This window comes from Lucilia sericata, unplaced genomic scaffold (assembly GCF_015586225.1).
Source record: "Lucilia sericata isolate MDLA Ls3-8-SP2 unplaced genomic scaffold, ASM1558622v1 Contig000014F_arrow, whole genome shotgun sequence".
NCBI classification, from domain to species: domain Eukaryota; kingdom Metazoa; phylum Arthropoda; class Insecta; order Diptera; family Calliphoridae; genus Lucilia; species Lucilia sericata.
This window is the reverse complement of record NW_023994053.1, coordinates 296873-320000: the sequence shown is the minus strand read 5'-3', so window position 1 is coordinate 320000 and position 23128 is coordinate 296873. Positions and strand designations below refer to the sequence as shown.

The 23128-nt window shown below is 28.6% G+C and overlaps 1 protein-coding gene across 3 annotated transcripts in view; it reads left to right on the top strand.

Moving 5' to 3' along the window:
• Positions 1–23128, top strand: part of LOC119604738 (ABC transporter G family member 23) — a 120070-nt gene that overhangs the window by 16292 nt on the left and 80650 nt on the right. Inside the window, exon 1 of one of the 3 annotated variants that reach the window (XM_037957555.1) lies at positions 9438–9506. The exons of the other annotated variants lie outside the window; for them this stretch is intronic. The gene's annotated coding sequence lies outside the window, so the exon portion shown is untranslated. Of the gene's footprint in view, positions 1–9437; positions 9507–23128 lie in introns of those variants that run through there. 3 annotated transcript variants of the gene reach the window in all.

Genomic DNA, 23128 nt, shown 5'->3' with positions numbered 1-23128 from the left:
GATAGATAGATAGATAGATAGATAGATAGATAGATAGATAGATAGATAGATAGATAGATAGATAGATAGATAGATAGATAGATAGATAGATAGATAGATAGATAGATAGATAGATAGATAGATAGATAGATAGATAGATAGATAGATAGATAGATAGATAGATAGATAGATAGATAGATAGATAGATAGATAGATAGATAGATAGATAGATAGATAGATAGATAGATAGATAGATAGATAGATAGATAGATAGATAGATAGATAGATAGATAGATAGATAGATAGATAGATAGATAGATAGATAGATAGATAGATAGATAGATAGATAGATAGATAGATAGATAGATAGATAGATAGATAGATAGATAGATAGATAGATAGATAGATAGATAGATAGATAGATAGATAGATAGATAGATAGATAGATAGATAGATAGATAGATAGATAGATAGATAGATAGATAGATAGATAGATAGATAGATAGATAGATAGATAGATAGATAGATAGATAGATAGATAGATAGATAGATAGATAGATAGATAGATAGATAGATAGATAGATAGATAGATAGATAGATAGATAGATAGATAGATAGATAGATAGATAGATAGATAGATAGATAGATAGATAGATAGATAGATAGATAGATAGATAGATAGATAGATAGATAGATAGATAGATAGATAGATAGATAGATAGATAGATAGATAGATAGATAGATAGATAGATAGATAGATAGATAGATAGATAGATAGATAGATAGATAGATAGATAGATAGATAGATAGACAGATAGACAGATAGACAGACAGACAGACATACAGACAGACAGACAGACAGACAGACAGACAGACAGACAGACAGACAGACAGACAGACAGACAGGCAGACAGACAGACAGACAGACAGACAGACAGGACAGACAGACAGACAGACAGACAGACAGACAGACAGACAGACAGACAGACAGACAGACAAATAGACTGACTGACTGACAGACTGACAGACAGAGAGACTGACAGACAGACGGATGTAGAACAAATAAAAAGTATAGAACTTTCTAATTATAATTAAAAAATATCATTTGTCTGCTCTTTCTCACAGTTTGGCAGCCACTGACATAAACTTCTATTTATAAATGATGACTTGAAACTCGACAGCACTATTGCGTGTCATTAGAGCATTGATTGTTGTACACAATAATGCAAATAAAATGAAAATAAAAAAGTAATAATTCCAATTTACCAATGGGAGGATCTGAATGTAATTGTTTAACAATTGCAAGAATTTTATGTATGTTTTTAAAATTATGTTTTGAGCATTAAATTAAACTTAGTTGTCGTCAATGGGAATTATTGGACTTTACTGTGATATGTTGAGGACGCAAATAAAAAGAATTTATTACCAAAAAGTATATAATAATTGGCAATTAAAAGGAAAGTTTTTGCAAGATCGTTAATAAAAACAATTAACATAAATTAAAGTCTGCATTTGATTTAACCTTTTTTCAACATTTATTCTATTCTAAACTAAAAATATAGTTTTAGGTATTGAATTTATTTAAATTGAAATCAAAAATTTAGTACATCTTTTGTGTGGTTGCTAAACCCTTTTTGAATGCTTAAAGTTTATTTTGGTCATAAATTTTTAAAAAAAGAAATAAATCAAGCGTCAATTATTTGTCTGTTGTTTGCTTGACAATTGTTTGTTTCTTTAGTTTAAGATGCAGTTGTTGACAATTCCCACTAAAATTCTCACATTTGCACCCACACTTTTATATTGTTTAACAAAAAAAAAAAAAAAAAATAAAATAAAAAAATAAAGAATGAAAAAAGGAATAAAATACATCCACAATGTCAGTGATGGCTTGTCACAGATGTTGTTCTGAATATTTATATGATTTTTATTTGTCAGAGACGTCTAAAACATTTTCATTTCATTATTTTTTCTGTCACTTAAACTCTGGGGGTTTGAAATCCTGTTGTTGCTGTTATTTGGAAGACAAAAAGAAATGTGTTTATTTCTGTTTTCTTGGAAGGATTTATTGAAATGGTTGTCATCATAACAAAAAGTTTTATCAAGAGTACAATTTTGATGCCCGAAGTAAATATTATTATTATATGTATATATACTACGTATGTATTAATATATTTTCTAATAAAATGAAATTCTAAATATGTGTTCATATAAGTAACAATAGGAAACTACTCCTTAATCCCGTTTAGAATTGTATAAAACTTTTCTACGACCCTGAAGCTTTGCATATTTACGAAGGCTGCTGTTGTTGTAAAAAATGTTGATGGGGACTTCGAATTTTTTATGCCACAACTTTTTTCGAACCATTTCACAAATTACAGGTATATTAGTTACGTTAGTGCATTTGTAATATGTTAAAGTTGCGGTCATCGCATCACTTGAAAAAAAATCAACTGTTTCTGGTATTATATAATATAAGTTATATTAGATATAAAGAATATTAGTAACTTCATGGTCCAATTTGGTCGAAATTAGTCTCTCTCTAAAACAAAAATATTTTATCAAAACTATTCTTCAGCAAAATTAACTTTTTTAACAAAATCTAAAAAAACTAAAATTTTGATATATCTTAGATCCAAAAGGTCAACTAAAAGTCTCCACTGCCACATGTTGCAGTGTCTCTCGCACTAGTCTTTTGTTTATTTTTATTTGTTGTCATTTTTGCTATATTGGTGATTTTTGCAATAACTCTCGACTTGTTTATTTGTGCTACGGAAATGTAATCAAAACCATTTCTAACCCACACCCGCCTGGTTGAATCCAAATGTAGAGAAAATATAAAACTGACTGTTTGTGTTGGTGTTGGTGTTAGTGTGATTGTCATTGCCAATGGGGTCTAAATAAGAAATGAAAATGTAAATTTATTGTAAATATTATTGACATTTCTATAATTTAAATTTCTTGTTTTTTGCAAAATTTTGTACGCAATAATTCTGCTGTAGAACGTTTTCAAGGTTGCTATGTTTCAACGAGATTTAAGATGGAAATATTTAAGTATGACAATCATTTAGAAAATTGTATTTAAAATGCAAACATAAAGTATTTAAAATATTTCAAGGGAATAATTCAAAGTATTTTGAATTCATATTAAGTTCAATTACATGTAAAACAATACTTATAGATAAGTATCACGTAGAGACTTATTTCTTAGTTTGAGTTTACCAAGCAGTAACTCCAAGATGTATTTAAATATTTTCTGAAAAATTTCTGTTACTATTAATCAAAAAATTTGATTTCATCATTCCATTTATAATACATCGAAATATTGGCCAAAGATCCCCAAAAGTGTATATATTCTGGGTTCTTATTAAACTCTAAGGCGATGTAGCCATGTCTGTCCATCTGTCTGTTGGAAGCACGATCGAGTCCGAACGAAAAGAGCTAGAGAGTAGAAATTTTCTATTGAAAATAGGTAATATCGGTCCACGTTTTCTCATAGCCCCCATACGACAGCTTTAACAGTCATATCTGTTTTAGCGATGTAATTCGACATAAATAAGTTTCATAAAAACCAAAATCTCTCTACCAAATTTTATGAGGATCGGTTCATAAATAACTCTATATGGTCCCCTCCAAAAATTTACTTTAACGTCCATTACTGGCTTAAAAATACGAGTCTAGCGCTGAAATTCAATATAAGAAACTTTCTCACGATCAAAAATATATCTACCGAATTTTATGAGGATCGGTCCACAATTTACTCTACCCCCATATAAGGTCCCCTTCAGAAAATTACTTTAACGCTCATTACTACCTTAATAATAAGAGTATAGTGATGAAATTCGGTGTGTTTCATTTATATTCTCTATACCAAATGAGTATCGGTCCACAATTGACTCTACTCCCCATATAGCTAAGGTCCCCCTCAGAAAATGACTTTAACGCTCACTACTAGCTTAAAAATACGAGTATAGCGCTGCAATTTTACATAAGTAAGTTTCTTACGAGCACAAATCTTTCCATCGGTCCTTAATTGACCCTACCCCCAATATAAGACCCCCTTTAAAAAATGACTTTAATACACATTACTGGCTTAAAAATGCGAGTATAGCTATGAAATTCGATATACAGAAGAAAGTTTCTTACAAGCCAAAATCTCTCTACCGAATTTTATAGTTGACCCCGATTGACCGCCCATATATGTTCATGGTTTAAAAGTTGGGCAAAAATTATTTGTTTTTAAAAATGAATATTTGTTTAATCCGAAAGGGATGTGTACATGATTGACATAAGCCCTATTTCAAATATCAACCTAATGTTTATAGGGGAGCATTGCTTTTACGGCATACGGTTTGATGATCGGTATAGTCGAATATAACACTCTTACTTGCTATGATTTTAAACAATTTTCTATAATGAATCGCTTAAAGTCTTTGTTGACAAATTATACATGTAAATAAAAATGTCAATATTTCAGTCTGGATTTCACCTTCGAAATACACGTCTATATAAATCAACATTTAAATTTCCTTTATTAATACAAATTGAAAAATGTTAAATCTGTTCTGTATAAATTTCTTTTAAACAGTAAATAAATATAAAAAATATTTTTCTTTTTCACTTTTTTTAACAGAATAAATTTTGTTCATAAAATTATTTTTGGCCATATTTTTCTATAGGGATATTTAAGGGGCATTTAGTTGTTGTATTATTATGTATACAAATATTTTTTATTGATTATTAATAAAAACCAAATTTGTTAAAGGATTCATGCTGAGGTTATAAACGTTCTTTTATGTCCATAATATGTGAGTTTTTGTGTATGTGTACATGTGTTAACCCCGACCGGATATTCAGGAGATTTTTATACAAAAAAAAAAGCATAAGTAAAGTTCGGAAATTTGTATTTGCAAATATTTGTAGCATATTTAAAAAGGGATATATTTTGCCAAAAAGACCCAACAATGCTCATATGTTTTTTTCTTTAGTTACTGATTTGTATACAATATGAATTTATTAGGCAAAAACGAATTAAATAAAATAAAAAATTAATAATATGTTGGTCATGATTTATGTTTTGAATATAAAAAAGCTTAAAATAGAGCTAAATTTTTAAAGAAATAGAAAGAAAAAACTTTATAATCTATAAAAAACGTTAAAATGTATACATATAAACCTTATTTTTTTAAAGGGAAAATTTATTTTTTTTTGTCTTTATTTGTTTATATGGGTTATTTTGTGAAACCTGTTTGTTAGGATTTGTTTCCTGAAATAAAAAAACAACAAACCACAAGGCCCTTATCTAGTTGGCTTTTTTAAGTTTGATTGCATTATCCCTCAAAAGAGTGGGGTATTAACTTGTTTGTTTCTCTTTTTTTAATATGAGTTAATTCATGTTGATGAACTCGACTATGTACTGATATATACATACACAAGTTATTTAAATACCCACTAGTTCATGGAACTAAATAGTCGTAGACGTATACTTAAGCTACGTTCACACCTATCAAATGTTTGACGAAAATGACGTGACCCCTAAAAAAACTACATTTTGATTTCCTTAAAATATATATTTATTTGCACAAACATAATATATCTTTGACGACATCAGTTCAGAACGTCTTTATTATTTGTTTCGACAATATTTGCAATTACAAAAATCATGCAGAATCCAAAAAAAAAATAAATTACAAAAATTAGTGGTTACGTCTTTTTCATCAAATGTTTGATAGGTCTGAACGTAGCTTTACAATAACTACTAGCGACACGAATTTTTACTGAATATGATGAAATATACAAATTTAATGCTGATATAGTCAAATGATTTCCTCTGCATTACTTTCCAGAGATAATACTGTATATTTATCTGATTATATCTATGTCTCAAACGTCTACCTTTAAACCTGTAGGGATCTATTTTAGGTTTTGTTTTTAATTTAATGTGTGTTTAAGATGTTTTCCTAAGAATTTATGATTTTATTTGCTGATTTTTTAATAAATAATGATTTGCAGTTGTTTTATTTATGAAGATAAATAAAACAAGAAGATTTTTATTTAAAATCAATGTTTTTCTCTTAAACTGAGTGTATTTTTTGCAGATATGAAGAAATAAGTTTTTTAGCAAAGGGTGAGACTGAAGTTTAAAAGAAAAAATTAAAAACATTTTGATTATTTACAAGAAAAATTGTGCAAAATGTTCAACAAAAAATAATTCACTTGAAACATCCATTAAAAGCAATATATTATATACGCTGAGTTCCCTAAAGTATGTTATATTTTATTTACGATATTTTAAAATTTGCGAACAACAACCGGAAAATAAATTCTTGGAATATTCTCGAAAATTTGTATACTTATTATTATCTTTAACATTTTTAAAATAAATTAACCAAGAAATTTTTTTAATTACAATGTTTATCATTATTTCTATACCAAATTATCTAGAACTATGAAAATATACGTTTAAAAATCCTTTACTTAATTTTGTTATGTTTTTTTTTGTATATGTAAACAATTAACTTAGTTTTCAAGGCTTTCTGTAAATACATATTTCTAAATAATAAGAATGGATTTTATATATATTTTTTAACTGGGGAAACACCATGGCAAAATAAAACATTATTTTTTTTAACCATAATTTTTCTATTTAATAACCACCTGACCCTTTATATTAAAAGAAATCCAAGTAAAATAGCTCATTATGGTTACTGCACACTGCTATTAAAACGAAAAACGCTAAAAACCATTTCAAACTAGCAAAAAATTTATATAAGCAAAAAAAATCAACTGACTCATAAGTATTAACTTTAAAAATTCATTAAACTTTGTGTGAATTACCACTTACATATAGAAGCAAAAAAAAACAGCATTAAAGAACATAAAAAACAACAAGTCATTATGGCTAAAACCTAGAAGAAGTTGTAGAGAGCAATAATAACAACGCAAAAAAAAACAGCTAAAATTTACCACAAAGACATTGAAAACATGTTTATAAAGAAATAAAAAAAAGAACTGAACTGAAGCAAACTAAACTTAAAAAGCGCTGAAAAACAGATTCTACTTTAAATTGAAAATTAAAAATGATGAGCCATCAAATGTTGTGGCGTGAAGTGAACAAGAGACTGTCAGGGTACAAAGTAGAGATATATTTAAAACTTCTTATAAGATTTTGTAGCAAATTAAAACGGTTTTATAAATTTAGTAAAAGAAAATATCAAAAACACAGAAGAAGTAGTGAACTTTGCACAATTGATTCAAGGAAAAAAAAAAAAAAAAACAAAATAATAATTAAAAACTAAACTAAAATTCAAGCAGTTTTTTGCAACATACTTACATACATACATATGTATGTGTTGTGTTTGTGAACGGGAAGTCTTGAGTTCAAATGGAAACCATAACAAAGTATTTAAAGAACAACTTAAACTAGCAGGAAAAACAGAGTCCAATAGTTATAAGCAGCTAAAAATATTAAAAAGCCACAAAAATTACAACAACTCTAAACTGAAGTAGTAGAGTGTAAAATTGAAGTAGCACCAACACAAAAAACAGTAAATATCGCAAAATATAAGTTGGAATATATAGAACTGGGAATGACAGTCCTACCCTACTGAATTTAGTTCCCTAAATGAATATTATATAGGGGCTAGATAGAGAGAATTTGGACGCATAATTTTTATGGAACTGGTTTATATTTCATTTAATCACAATTTAGAGTTTAATATGTGAATGGGAATGAATTAATGGAATATATAATAGAATGATCTCTACAAAAATGTTTGAACAAAAATCATTTATATTTATGTCGTATTTTTAGTCAGTTTAAATAAGGAGTTCGCAAGAAATATATGGAACACCTATGCGCCCCTTTAACAAATTATTGCCGGAATCTAACCAACGACCTCCTTATGGACAGACTATAACAGTAGCAAGGGACCTACGGAGGCACCATATTGTTAAACTCTTAATCTGATGTTCTAAAAGTGTCCTTAGCGACAGCTCAGATAAAACTTAATTGAAATATAAATATAAGTAATTTTCTGAATACGATTTCTGTGGTTTCTTAAAAGTAAATTTTATTACGATTTCTGCACAATCAACGATATTGGTGTGCGAGATAGGCCATATATAGACTAGATAGACTAGATAAGGACTAGTCTATTAAGTAGTCCATTGGTCGGTTTTTGGAACTTTTTGCATTGGACTATGCAAAAGTCTATGAACTAGATAATTACTATCCAGTAATAGGGACTTGTCTAGGGAGTAGTCTTTTGACTAATTTATGATCTAGCCATTGAAATATAATATGAACTAATTTATTGATCAGTTCATGGACTATTATATTGATTAGTTTATGACTAGTCTGTTGACTACTATGTAGTCCATGTACTATTATATGGATTAGTCAATGGACTAGTCTATGAAGCCGTTTATGAATCTATTGATATATTTAATGACTAATTCACGGACTAGTCTATAGATTAGTTTTTATTAGATTAGATTTTATGTAGTTCATGGACTATTATATGGATTAGTCAATGGACTAGTCTATGAAGTAGTTTATGACTAGTCTATGTATTAGTATATTGACTTATTTCATGACTAATTCACGGACTAGTCTATAGATTAGTTTTTGACTAGTAAATTGAATAGTCCATATAGTGTGGGGAACATATATTATTTATTCGACTCTGAAATTGGGGTCAACAAATACATAAAGTGTACGCAGCGTTGTGTAGGGTATAAAAATATGGTACAAAAACATGAGAGCAATTACCAAAAAGTGCAAAGTAATTAAATATTGCAAACAAACACACACACACATTATCAACAAAAACAAATGTGAACTAAGACCGAAAAAAATATTTCTTATATTAAAGTTATTTTCTTCATCTTCTTGTAATTTGTCTTTTTGTTGTCGTCTCTTAGTGCACCATCTAAATAGTTGTTGCTGCTTTTGTACGAATAAGTATCATATAGTCTGATAGTGAAATAACTAGTGACTATTACATGACAAATTGTAGTGTCTGTTGTAATTGGGGGTAATTTTTAACTGGCTAGTAAGCCAAATGTACTTTACACTGCGGAAAAAGTAAAATTATGAGGATATCTTCCCCCACTTTGAAAAAAAAAAACTAGATGAATTTTAACAATTTCCAATCAGTACGAATTCGTTTATTTGTCTAAAGAATAGAAAATAAAAATTTTATGAAAAACACAACTAGTTTAGTTAATTTAACATAAATTTGCTAATTAAAAATGTCGCTAATTTTACAAAAATTAAATATAATATAGAAAATTAAATGTCGGCATTTGGAATGTAAAATTTTATAGAATTTTAAAAATTCTTTGAAATAAAACGTGATCAAGATCTTAACATTTCAGAATTTTACTAAAATTGTTAATTAATTTAGTTTTATAAACAAACAATTAACTATATTTTTCTGTTTTTATTCTATTTACAGGTAAGAATTGTAAGACGTCATTAAGAGCTGTTATTGTAACTTATTTCGAATACCTCAACCAATATAAAGGTAATAAACCCAACATTTAAGCCTGTTAAATGTAAACTTTGCTCATAATTAATATGAAAAAAATATACATATTAAATAATAAATTAACTTGTTTATTTAAAACAGTCTCACATCATTAAATAAATTAACTTAAATTTAAATAACGAAAAAAAGGTTTAATCAAAACCTAATCTTAAATTCGGTTGGTTTATTTTCATATTTCTTTTCAAATCTTATTCTGTCTGAAGACCCTTTTCTTTAAGTGTAATTTGTAGCCTGAGTAGTTTTATTTACAACTTGTGTATTTTGTTTTTTTTTTTTTTGTTATTTTTTTACGCTGTATTTAATGTTTAATATTTACGTTAAATATTCTTTAAGGTCATTTTCCAAAGCCCCGCTAATGTATTTAATTTCATTATATTGTTTGTAATTTTGTTGGAGTTGTTTTTTTTTTTCTTTTTAAATTAGCGACTCATTATTCACTTGATTGTAAAATAAAAAAAATAATAAATTTTATTACACAAAATTAAGCTTCTACCGCTGGTTACAAGCTTTAAAATTTATTATTAGAAAATGTGTGTTAAATTTGGTAATGGATTTTAATTATGGTTTATGAAATAAAAATAAAACTTAAACTTAAAACAAAATATTAAATAAGCAATAAAATAACGAAACAAAAAACACATTTAAAAACTAATTGTAGGTTTTTTAAAGCCAATAGAAACTTTTTAATGGTTTATTTAGTACTTGTTGTTAAATAGTATTTAAAGTTGTTGCTTTAAAATTCATGTATGTATGTATTTAGTTTTTAGGTGTTTAGAGCTTGAACCCTCTGTTTAAGGGGAGTTGGAGGGCGAGTGTTATAAATTGGAATTAAATTGTTCTATAACGTATTTATTCTAATTAAAATTGAAATTTATTTCAAGTCATTTATTCGATGTCAAAAGATTGATGATGAAAACGTTATTGGTTATAGTACACATACATTCATATTCATACATACATACATTCATATTGAGTGTAAGTAATTGAATATCTATGAAATTTGCATGTATGTGATGTGCTCCACAATCTAAATTGTATTTAAACTGTTTCCAAAATAAATTATCATTATTTAAAAACAAGTAAGAAATAATAATTCATTGTTCCGATACATTTAAGCAATTTATGGATGATAAACTAATTTTCTGAAAGAGGCTTTATTAGGGGGGCTAGGGGCAAATATGGACCAAGCCCGATAAAGTTTTGTGAATATATTTATATAATATATATTTGTGCTGAATTTCATCGCGATATTTGTGTTTATAAGTTAATTTTGGACATTCAAGTAATTTTCGGAAGGGGACTTTGTATGGGAGCTAGGGTTAAATGAGGCCCGATCTTTATGAAATTTAGCAAGGTCATCAAGGCTTGTATATACCTTAGTTGTGCTGCTTTTTATAGATATACAGGTATATTTAACACAATTATGAGCTCAGAAGCACTTTTCGGGGGTTTTGTTGTATGGGGGCTAGGTGAAATAATGGACCGATTTTAACCATTTTCAATAGGCTTCGTCCTTGTGCCAAATTTCATCCAATTATCTTGAAAATTGCGACCTGTACCTTGCGCACAAGGTTCACATGGGCAGCCATCTAGCCAGACGGACGGACATAGCTAAATCGACTCAGAAAACGATTCTAAGCCGATTGGTATATTTTAAGGTGGGTATAGGACGAATATTTTTGTATATTACAAACATCAGCACAAACACAATATACTAAAGTGGTGTAGGGTATAATTATAAATGGAGAAAACAAGAGAAATTGTCTTACATCTTTTGCTTTTCCGGGAGTTGTTTTCACAGAGCAATCAAATATATAAATTTACCTGTTTAAGCTTTAAATATTTGTAGCACTCACTTACCTATAAAGAAACAAGTAAAAATAAATAAATTAAAAAAAACCATGTACTTTAATTAAAGTTTCTTAAAGTTCAAATTAATTAAATATTAGTAACAAACCGGAAATGGTGTAACTAAAAAGCATGCATCTATATTTTATTAGTTATATTTGTATCTATGGCAGGAGAGTTTTGTAATTGTTTAAATTTACCTAAGACTACAAATTCTTCATACACCCAGATATACATACATATGTATGTATGTGCGAGTTTACAGCTTAATCGAATGGGTAATTAATGTAAATTAAACATTCATTCATTTAGTCATATTTATTTACATACATACATATATACACAAAAATAAACATATGAGTAAATACAATTTCATAAATGTATACGTAGCTAAAATATACTTACTAATTACATTTAATGAGATTTTGATATGATGAAGTAGAAAATTTATATTTGGAATTTTATGAAACATTAAATGCATTTCACACCATGAACCTAACAAATAGTTGTTATTCACCCAACTTCAGTTTAGTTTAGTGAATGAGTAAGATTAAAGCAAGTTTAACTTGACTTTGAATTATTTGTGACACTAAAATATAAATTTATTATTTTTTTGTAGATATTTCCATAATAATTAAATAATAAAGATTACTTAACAGAAATAAAATAACAAATAGTCAACACGAAAAACAACAAACAAACAAATAGGTGAAATAAGGTCATTACAATTATTAAATAAATATTAAATTTAAGTGGATGTTTTATTTAAATGTGTAAAATATAGTTCAAAGGTAAATTGTATGTGTGTATAATATTTTAGTAATTAATCATTATCCACTTTGTTTTTTATTTGTTTGTTTAAATCGTGTTGTGATTAAATGTCATAATTAATTATCAAATACTATAAAACCACAACAGTTCTATGAACAAAAATATGTAGCAAAATGAGGAGGAAATCACTTAACGAGCTATTTTTATTTAAATAATTTAACAGTGAAATCTAACTTTATAGGAGAATATATGGGAATGTTATGAAAAAATATAGGGCCTAAATCACATATTTATGAACAAGCCAAAGAAAAGCAATTGTCAATAGATAGTCGATGGACGATTTCATAGACTAGTCCATATACATACTAGTCCACTGACTAGATAATAATATAAAGACTAGTCATAGTATTGTAAATATACTATTTAATTATCAAACAATAGACTGATCCATAAATCGGTCAATATACTAGTCCATCAAATAGTCGATAGGCTAGTCCATAAGTTAGTCCATATACAAGTTAATAAATTAGTCCATATTCTTTTCTATAGATAAGTCCATAGTCCTTAGAATAGATCATAAATAAAAGTAAATCGACCAGTCAATATATTTTCGAACCCTAGCATAGATATTTTTAGTAAGATTTTAGTTTCATCGACCATTTGGGAAATTTTATTTCCACTTGGATAAATCTATTATTAAAATTTTGTTAAAAAATGCTAGATTCTACTTTAATACGCAAATGTAATTTTAATGTTAACACTGCAAAAAGAGGAAGATATTAACAAATATATAAATATTTTTTCAATATCATTCTATTTTAATTATTCATTACCAACAAAGTATAAAAAAGTCCAAAGCTAAAAACTGCTAATAAAAACAAAATTCGATTAACAGGGATTAAAAATTCTCGTACATGAACATGCTGCCCCTTACCTACGCAATAGATAGACACTTAATTAACCTTTTACAATTTAACGGAAATTTCAATGGAATAATTTAAATGCAAATAACTGGTTTTTAAATTAAAAATATATGCATTTAATATATTTAATTACTTATTACTCACTTATTTGTTTAAAAACTCATTCATTCAGCTTTTAGGAAAATTTCCATGTTGAAAAAATTTTTTATAAACAGTTCACATAATTTATGATGTCACTGTTGAAGAGAGGGATATGTACATATAAATTAATCTAAGGCTGTTTTAAACAAGTGTTGAGTCATGATAGATTTAACTTGGTCAGAAAAAATTCACGGGCAAAAATATTTAATTAAAAAAATTGTCGTACATATAGGCGGGCACTTAAACATGTAATAAATAAATACTTTATTCATTATAATAATGAATGGAATTTTATTATTTTGCAATTGATAAGTAAGGGGATTTAATTTGTATTAAATACAAAATAACTACAAGTAAAAGCTATTATTTAGGAATTGTAGTACTATTTATATAAAATGTTAAAAGACATACCAGATAATTAAACCTGTTTGGCCTCAAAATGTGTTTTATTATTTATTTTTGAAACATTTCTTTTTAAATTTGACAAGCTTATATAGTAAGAAGTACTGTTTTACAATTGTTATTTATTCATATTTCATACATATATTTTTATAACAAAACCAACTGCATGCATTCATAGAATTTTCGTTAGTTTCACTTTCTAACTTCTGTCCAGAAAATTACAAAACCATAAATTACTATTTTGTTAAAAACAAAAAATATAACCTCCATACCTGTCAAATCTACAAAATAAAAATTAAACACCTACACATTTTAAAAAGGACTAGTAATTTCAAACTGGCTGCACAAAAAAACTCTCTAACAAATAAATAGAACAAATGTAGTAACAAAAAAAAAAAAAAATAGAAAAAAACCAACATAAACTTGTAATTACAAAAGTCATTTGTAACTGCTAAACGACACTAATAGTTGTTAAAGTTGAGTAACCCAGAATGTAATGAAAGTTGCAATAAAGGAAACAAAACAACTAACTACAAAAAAAATAAAAAAAAAATAAAACAAAATCGAATTTTTTTTTTTTTCAGCTTCAAAAATATCATGTACATTTTGTAACCAGCCATTCTATGGTTGGTTTAGTCGGTTGGCAGAACAATGAAAATAACTAGAAATCAAAATCTGCAATCGATTGCAAAAATAATTGACAAAAAATAAAAAATATAGCTAAAACGAAAAAAAAAAAGTCAGCCACAACTTTGGTGCAGTTTTAATACATAATACTATATACTAATAGTACGAGAGTCGCTTGGGATGTTAAAGTTAAGTTCTAGTTCAGTTGAAGTTCAGTTCTAGTTCTAGTTCAGTTCTAGTTCAGTTCTATTTCAGTTCTAGTTCAGTTCTAGTTTAGTTCTAGTTCAGTTCTAGTTCAGTTCTAGTTCAGTTCTAGTTCAGTTCTAGTTCAGTTCTAGTTCAGTTCTAGTTCAGTTCTAGTTCAGTTCTAGTTCAGTTCTAGTTCAGTTCTAGTTCAGTTCTAGTTCAGTTCTAGTTCATTCTAGTCAGTTCTAGTTCAGTTCTAGTAAGTTCTAGTTCAGTTCTAGTTCAGTTCTAGTTCAGTTCTAGTTCAGTTCTAGTTCAGTTCTAGTTCAGTTCTAGTTCAGTTCTAGTTCAGTTCTAGTTCAGTTCTAGTTCAGTTCTAGTTCAGTTCTAGTTCAGTTCTAGTTCAGTTCTAGTTCAGTTCTAGTTCAGTTCTAGTTCAGTTCTAGTTCAGTTCTAGTTCAGTTCTAGTTCAGTTCTAGTTCAGTTCTAGTTTAGTTCAGTTCTAGTTCAGTTCTAGTTCAGTTCTAGTTCAGTTCTAGTTCAGTTCTAGTTCAGTTCTAGTTCAGTTCTAGTTCAGTTCTAGTTCAGTTCTAGTTCAGTTCTAGTTCAGTTCTAGTTCAGTTCTAGTTCAGTTCTAGTTCAGTTCTAGTTCAGTTCTAGTTCAGTTCTAGTTCAGTTCTAGTTCAGTTCTAGTTCTAGTTCAGTTCTAGTTCAGTTCTAGTTCAGTTCTAGTTCAGTTCTAGTTCAGTTCTAGTTCAGTTCTAGTTCAGTTCTAGTTCAGTTCTAGTTCAGTTCTAGTTCAGTTCTAGTTCAGTTCTAGTTCAGTTCTAGTTCAGTTCTAGTTCAGTTCTAGTTCAGTTCTAGTTCAGTTCTAGTTCAGTTCTAGTTCAGTTATAGTTCAATTCTAGTTCAGTTCTAGTTCAAAGCTAGTGCTCTTCTATTTCACTTCTAGTTCAGTTAAAAATTTTAAAAAATGATACCCTCGTATATAAAATATATATCAAAAATGTTGTAGGTTTGATATAGACGTACAGTAGATATAAACATATTTAACCGGTTCCTTTAATATTATACACACTCACATCCACTCACGAGAAGGGACTGTGAAAGAAGGAATGGAGTGGAAAAACTATGTGCATAACTTTTTTCTTTTTTTAGTTCGGGGATAACATAAAAGGACCAACGCAAAAATAACTATTTAAAAGAATTAGTTAAATTAAAAATAAAACTTCTGTAACTAAACAATGACTCCAAAGACCGTGTTTGTTAAAATGCCTTTAAAAAGTCTACAGAGAAGCTACTTGTAATAATATTTGATATACTTAAATAAGCTTTAATAACAAAATGACTTTGGCAAATTTACGACTTGAAAATCTTAAACATTTTGAATATATTGAATAGTGATGGAAAATAGTGGAACTAAATGCAAGAGTTTCTGTTCAAAATTAGCTGGTGACAAAAATCTGATTTCTCAACACTGCACTCTTAGCAAGAACTGAAATCAATGAATATGACTTCCTTTGTCGACTGACTGCTTTTAACTTATTTTTTTTATTGTGGTGTGGATTTATACGTTCATTAGCAGCTGTTGCTATAGCTGCTGCTGCTGACAACGAGATTGCTACAATACTAGCAGCTTAACAGGGCAACAGCATGTTGTTTTCCCATTTTGTGTGTGTGTGTTTTTTTTTGTGTTTCGTGAGAAAAACACTAAGCTCTTGCCCTGGTTCTTAACATTTTACATTTTAGCCTTTTTGTTCAGTGAGTAGCGGCAATGTATATTTTGGCTTCTAAATCAGCACATGCAATAATTCTGTTGCTCTAGACAACGACAACAATTGCCCAAAGTTGGTTTCTTTTTCAAATTTAGTTATATATATTTTGGTTGTTTTTTCTTCTTTAAATTCATATTATTGTGTGAACTATTTTGGTATCTTTTTTTTTCTAAGCGCCAAACCGTTTTGGTGCTTAATGTGTTTGGTTGTCTGCTCTTATTTTCAATTACTACCAATGAAAATATCTTTTAAAAATCCATGTCAAGTGAGGAGTGGAAAAAAACTAACTAAATACTAGATATAGAAATCAGCAAAGGGAATAAAATAAAGAAACTGCTGACGTTTTTTGGTTAAATCCCTTAAAGAAACACACACACAAAAAGTAAAATATATAATAAAATCTTCACACAAAATATTAAGAGAAAACCTAAAATAAATGCATTAGTAAAATAGTACAATAACAAAGTAGTGTTGTTGCAACTTGTAGTGTTGATGCAGCTTTAGAAATTCGTTTCACTTAGAAAACACAAAAGCAAAAAAAGAAACTAAGATTCCTTAGGATTCATTTATTCTTAGAAAAGATGCAAAAAAAGTATCCTTAGGAATGTACAACAATAAAAAAAGAAAACACGACTAAGTAAATAGCAACATTTAGTTACGTTTCTAAATATCTATGTGTGTAAAAGTTTGAATGCTACAAAACTACATGTGTGTGTGTGTGTGTTTGTAGTACTTAAGTAACGATTTCATAGTACTTAGGACAAATAATACTATTTTTTTATACAACTTTACCTAGAAAGATTGTAAGAAAATACATACAATTACAAAAGGAAAGCAATGAATAAATAAGGGAAACAAATCGAATAGTAATGCTTTAGAATAGAATTTTTGTCTAAGATAAACAACATGACACTAACGTAGAAATTTTTAAAAGAGGAAGATGAACGTAGAAGAGATGATTTAAAAAAAAAGTTTCTTCTTTTTATTATAATATAAAAGAGACAATTTCAACATAAACAATACAGGTATTAGGTGGCATTATAAAGAATGTTGGAATTGGAATTGTATAAGTATTTACAAGTAACTAGATTAAATATAATAATATTACAAACTAAAATTCTATTCAGTATGAAAAATATGAAATGTTAAAAAAACATTTAAAATAATTTGGGTGTAACATATTTTATGAATTTAATAGTTGAGTGTGAAAATCATTGCTTTATATTCAAATCTATCAATATTAATATTTATCTATATTTTAATAGTATTGAATATTTCAAATATTATTTTCTATTTGGTTTAAAATATTTATTTTATTTTTGTTCTTATTTTGTTATGATTTCTCCCCTACAGATAGTTTAAGAGCATGGTTGATATGAAATTTTATTTTATTTATTTTCAACTTAAAATTTCTTAAGAAAAAACAATAACAAACATTTTCAATTGGGTTGGTTTTTTCATAAGAAAGGTTTCATAAAAATATAAATTTAGTTACAAGAATATTTTCCCTAATAATAAAGCCTTACTATAGAAAACTTCATTAAGAAAAAAACTTTTTTATAAAAAAGGACCGTCCCATGCCTGTTTGAATATTTAATTTATGGGTTTAATTTAATCCAATTTTTTGTATGGAACAGAATTTGATACATGTTGATGGCATAATTTCACGGTGGTCTTATCCATCCACAGGGTTAGCTTTTCCGACGACACACCATCTTAACACCGATGGCAATTTTTTTACGTGGTTCTGCCGGTCCATGTACAAGCACTTCGCTCAAGTACTCGAGTTATCTAATCTTTGACCATTGTAAAAACATCACCTCCGTTTACAACCACGCAAATTGAATGCCCCTGTTGAGTCGGCAACAGCAGCTATAGACGTAATAAGTAGACTGAAATACGAATGCATCAAATAAGACGAGGACTTATTCTACCTGAACAAGGAAGAAAAATTCACCCAGAAGGGACCTCTTGAAAAACCGGGACAAGACAAAGTCAGAAACGCAACCCTGTGGGCTACCGGTTCCCGTGGTACCTGATTATGTGGTTCTCTGGTTCGACCCCATGCCAAATCCCTATGTCAATTCTAAGAAAAGGCCGAGTATACATATGATCATCACCAGTTTATAGTCCCTAGAGGTATTGGTAGCACCTCTTTTCCCCAGGATTGCAATAACATCAAGATGAGGGTCTTTTATCAAGGTAACATGTCCCCGGGAGGTTGGTACATGTTAAGTTATTCTAATAGATTTCACTTAATGATCTAAACAATTTATAAAAACTACAGTAAATATTTCCCATATGCAATCTTCAAAAACTGCCAACATCAACAAAATTGATTAAAGGCTTAACTATATATTTCAATAAAATTTTTGTACAAAAACATGAGTTATATTCTTTGAAATTGTAAATTTTTTCCCTTTCAAAAGTATGCTCTCAATATTGTTCATTTGTTCTGTTCAAAATTTTTGTTAAACTGTGGCTCTTAATTCGCCTTTAGGGTACTTCAAAATTCATTCACATCAAGTGTAAATTTTTCTATTTATTTTATATATGTATGTATGTATATTGCAAAAACTAATTTATTTCTTTTGTATTTCGGGAAAAATATATATTTTTTTTTTAAATTTATATTGCCACTGCTAAACTGTGGCAAATTGTTGTTAGTATTTTTCCTTTTTTTTTTTTTTTTTTTGGTTTTTCGATAGTTTCATCATCATCATCGATATGATTTGAAAAGCAAACAGAAAAAAAACCATCTGTTTTATTATCATAGAAATTATACATACATGCAAACATAAAATGCATGAATGTTCACATCTGTATACCACCTTTTCATGTGTCGGTGAAATACTACAATAAAGTAACAGTGAAATAGTTGTAGTACTATAACTTTAAACATTAAAGGTAGTACCCGACATCTTGTGGACTCCATTACTTAGTTTTCGTTAATAGTTTGGTCTCTTTTGAAGAACTCAAATTGGAGGAAAGAGAAATTCACCAATATTTGGCGCTTATGGTAGCTTTAATATACATACATATTCAACCTGTCATTTCATATAAATATATACATACATATATAAAATATATACATATATGGGTCTAATTCCTAAAAAGAGCAGTTTTAATAAAAAAAATATATTCAAGAGTGTTAGAATACTCTTTATTAAAGTGGTTTGTATTTAAAGTAGATCTCTATCATAAATATTCAGTCGAGTACACTCTTGTATTTATTACTCAAATCAATTGTTTTTGTTCATGTTAAAATATTGAATTTTCAAATTTGTTATTGTAATATATACAATGCAAAAACATATACACATCGAATACATGGATGTGTAATTGTATTCGTTTGGATTTTGTTTTTTGATTTGGTTTAAATGTTGTGAGATATAGAAAAAATCGCCAATTATTTTATGGTTGAAAAAATTTTCAAATATTTTGTTTTACCAAAAAAAAAAAAAAAAAAAAAATGCCACAAAATATTATTTCACAAGCAACCATTATAAAAGCAACTAAACTATGCCTCTGAATGAGAGTGTTTTAACTGTTGTATACCCTGCAGGCTTTAAAATGGTAATCGTCAATACTACCTATAAACGAGTTTCTCTTCTAAACTAAAATGCTTGAATTTCTAGATCCATATTGTAAAATATGAAAGGTGAAAAGGAAATTCTTAATATTATATCCAATAACCCTACTTTAAATATAATGGTATAGATATGTACCTATAAATAAAACTAGTGAAATATTTAGCCTGTACTAAAGCAAAAAGTGGTAATAAATTCGCAAGTATCAACAGACTAACTAACTAGTAACACCCGTAAGTAACCAATAAATTCGTTAATGGTTAACTTTACCTTCATATACTAAACAAAAGACTTCATGTTATTGCATTCACTAATGTATGTATGTAACCATCTATAGTAAGTATTTACAAGTGTTGGTAGAGTATTTGTTGTACATAAGTACTATTAGGTACATATTTGTAACAGCCGAAATTTTAAAAACTTTCAATAGTTTATTTATTTATATGAAAAAGAAGTGAACTTTTATTACAAAATGCAGTTTATGCCTTATGCATGTATGCATGTAGTATATCTGTGTGTTATTGAGAATGAAAGAGAGAGTGCTGGTATCTGTTTGCAGTTTGTGCATAGAAGTGCTAAATGAATTGGACATTGGAGAATATGTTGGCGATAAAAATGTATCAATGCTATTTTTTGTTGGGATTTTTTATATGAACAATTTATAATAAATTGCATAAATTGAACACTAAGGTAGTTTAATATTATAAAAACTCTACCCAACGAATGTTTTTTTCTGTTTTTTCCCATTGCATTGAGGTCAAACAAGAATCACAACCAGCTATAGATTCCCATAAGGATAATTTTTTCAACATAGCCTTTTACACTATTCTTAGTTTACAATGAATATTTCTTGCAATTTATTTTGAAAAAAATGTTGCTGGGGTTTGCAAAATATATGTTAAAGATTAAAAGTAAAGGTTGTGGGATGTTTAAAGACAATTTTAACAATAATTTATTGGTATAGATAAAATTGAAATTTATTGAATACCTATTTTAGATAAAGTTTATGGAATATAATTTGTCATAAAAGTGATTGGGTTCAGTTCTAGTATCAAGTTCTAGTTAAGTTCTATTTCAGTTTCTAGTTCTAGTTCAGTTCTAGTTCTAGTTTAGTTCAGTTCTAGTTCAGTTTAGTTCAGTTCTAGTTCAGTTCTAGTTCAGTTCTAGTTCAGTTCTAGTTCAGTTCTAGTTCAGTTCTAGTTCAGTTCTTGTTCAGTTCTAGTTCAGTTCTAGTTCAGTTCTAGGTTAGTTCTAGTTCAGTTCTAGTTCAGTTCTAGTTCAGTTCTAGTTCAGTTCTAGTTCAGTTCTAGTTCAGTTCTAGTTCAGTTCTAGTTCAGTTCTAGTTCAGTTCTAGTTCAGTTCTAGTTCAGTTCTAGTTCAGTTCTAGTTCAGTTCTAGTTCAGTTCTAGTTCAGTTCTAGTTCAGTTCTAGTTCAGTTCTAGTTCAGTTCTAGTTCAGTTCTAGTTCAGTTCTAGTTCAGTTCTAGTTCAGTTCTAGTTCAGTTCTAGTTCAGTTCTAGTTCAGTTCTAGTTCAGTTCTAGTTCAGTTCTAGTTCAGTTCTAGTTCAGTTCTAGTTCAGTTCTAGTTCAGTTCTAGTTCAGTTCTAGTTCAGTTCTAGTTCAGTTCTAGTTCAGTTCTAGTTCAGTTCTAGTTCAGTTCTAGTTCAGTTCTAGTTCAGTTCTAGTTCAGTTCTAGTTCAGTTCTAGTTCAGTTCTAGTTCAGTTCTAGTTCAGTTCTAGTTCAGTTCTAGTTCAGTTCTAGTTCAGTTCTAGTTCAGTTCTAGTTCAGTTCTAGTTCAGTTCTAGTTCAGTTCTAGTTCAGTTCTAGTTCAGTTCTAGTTCAGTTCTAGTTCAGTTCTAGTTCAGTTCTAGTTCAGTTCTAGTTCAGTTCTAGTTCAGTTCTAGTTCAGTTCTAGTTCAGTTCTAGTTCAGTTTAGTTCAGTTCTAGTTCAGTTCTAGTTCAGTTCTAGTTCAGTTCTAGTTCAGTTCTAGTTCAGTTCTAGTTCAGTTCTAGTTCAGTTCTAGTTCAGTTCTAGTTCAGTTCTAGTTCAGTTCTAGTTCAGTTCTAGTTCAGTTCTAGTTCAGTTCTAGTTCATTTCTAGTTCAGTTCTAGCAGTTCTAGTTCAATTCTAGTTCAATTCTAGTTCAGTTCTAGTTCAGTTCTAGTTCAGTTCTAGTTCAATTCTAGTTCAATTCTAGTTCAGTTCTAGTTCAATTCTAGTTCAGTACTAGTTCAGTTCTAGTTCAGTTCTAGTTCAGTTCTAGTTCAGTTCTAGTTCAGTTCTAGTTCAGTTCTAGTTCAGTTCTAGTTCAGTTCTAGTTCAGTTCTAGTTCAGTTCTAGTTCAGTTCTAGTTCAATTCTAGTTCAATTCTAGTTCAGTTCTAGTTCAGTTCTAGTTCAGTTCTAGTTCAGTTCTAGTTCAGTTCTAGTTCAATTCTAGTTCAATTCTAGTTCAGTTCTAGTTCAGTTCTCGTTCAGTTCTAGTTCAGTTCTAGTTCAGTTCTAGTTCAATTCTAGTTCAATTCTAGTTCAGTTCTAGTTCAGTTCTAGTTCAGTTCTAGTTCAGTTCTAGTTCAGTTGTAGTTCAGTTCTTGTTCAGTTCTAGTTCAGTTCAGTTCTAGTTCAGTTCTAGTTCAGTTCTAGTTCAGTTCTAGTTCAGTTCTAGTTCAGTTCTAGTTCAGTTCTAGTTCAAGTTCTAGTTCAGTTCTAGTTCAGTTCAGTTCTAGTTCAGTTCTAGTTCAGTTCTAGTTCAGTTCTAGTTCAATTCTAGTTCTAGTCAGTTCTAGTTCAGTTCTAGTTCAGTTCTAGTTCTAGTTCAGTTCTAGTTCAGTTCTAGTCAGTTCTAGTTCAGTTCTAGTTCAATTCTAGTTCAGTTCTAGTTCAGTTCTAGTTCAGTTCTAGTTCAGTTCTAGTTCTAGTTCAGTTCTAGTTCAGTTCTAGTTCAGTTCTAGTTCAGTTCTAGTTCAGTTCTAGTTCAGTTCTAGTTCAGTTCTAGTTCAGTTCTAGTTCAGTTCTAGTTCAGTTCTAGTTCAGTTCTAGTTCAGTTCTAGTTCAGTTCTAGTTCAGTTCTAGTTCAGTTCTAGTTCAGTTCTAGTTCAGTTCTAGTTCAGTTCTAGTTCAGTTCTAGTTCAGTTCTAGTTCAGTTCTAGTTCAGTTCTAGTTCAGTTCTAGTTCAGTTCTAGTTCAGTTCTAGTTCAGTTCTAGTTCAGTCTAGTTCAGTTCTACTGTAATTTTAATTAATTCCTTACAGAAATGTATGTTTAAATTCACATAGTTTTTTTATAGTCTTGCATAATTGTTGGTCATCTTCTGACCAAATTTTAATTACTTGTGCT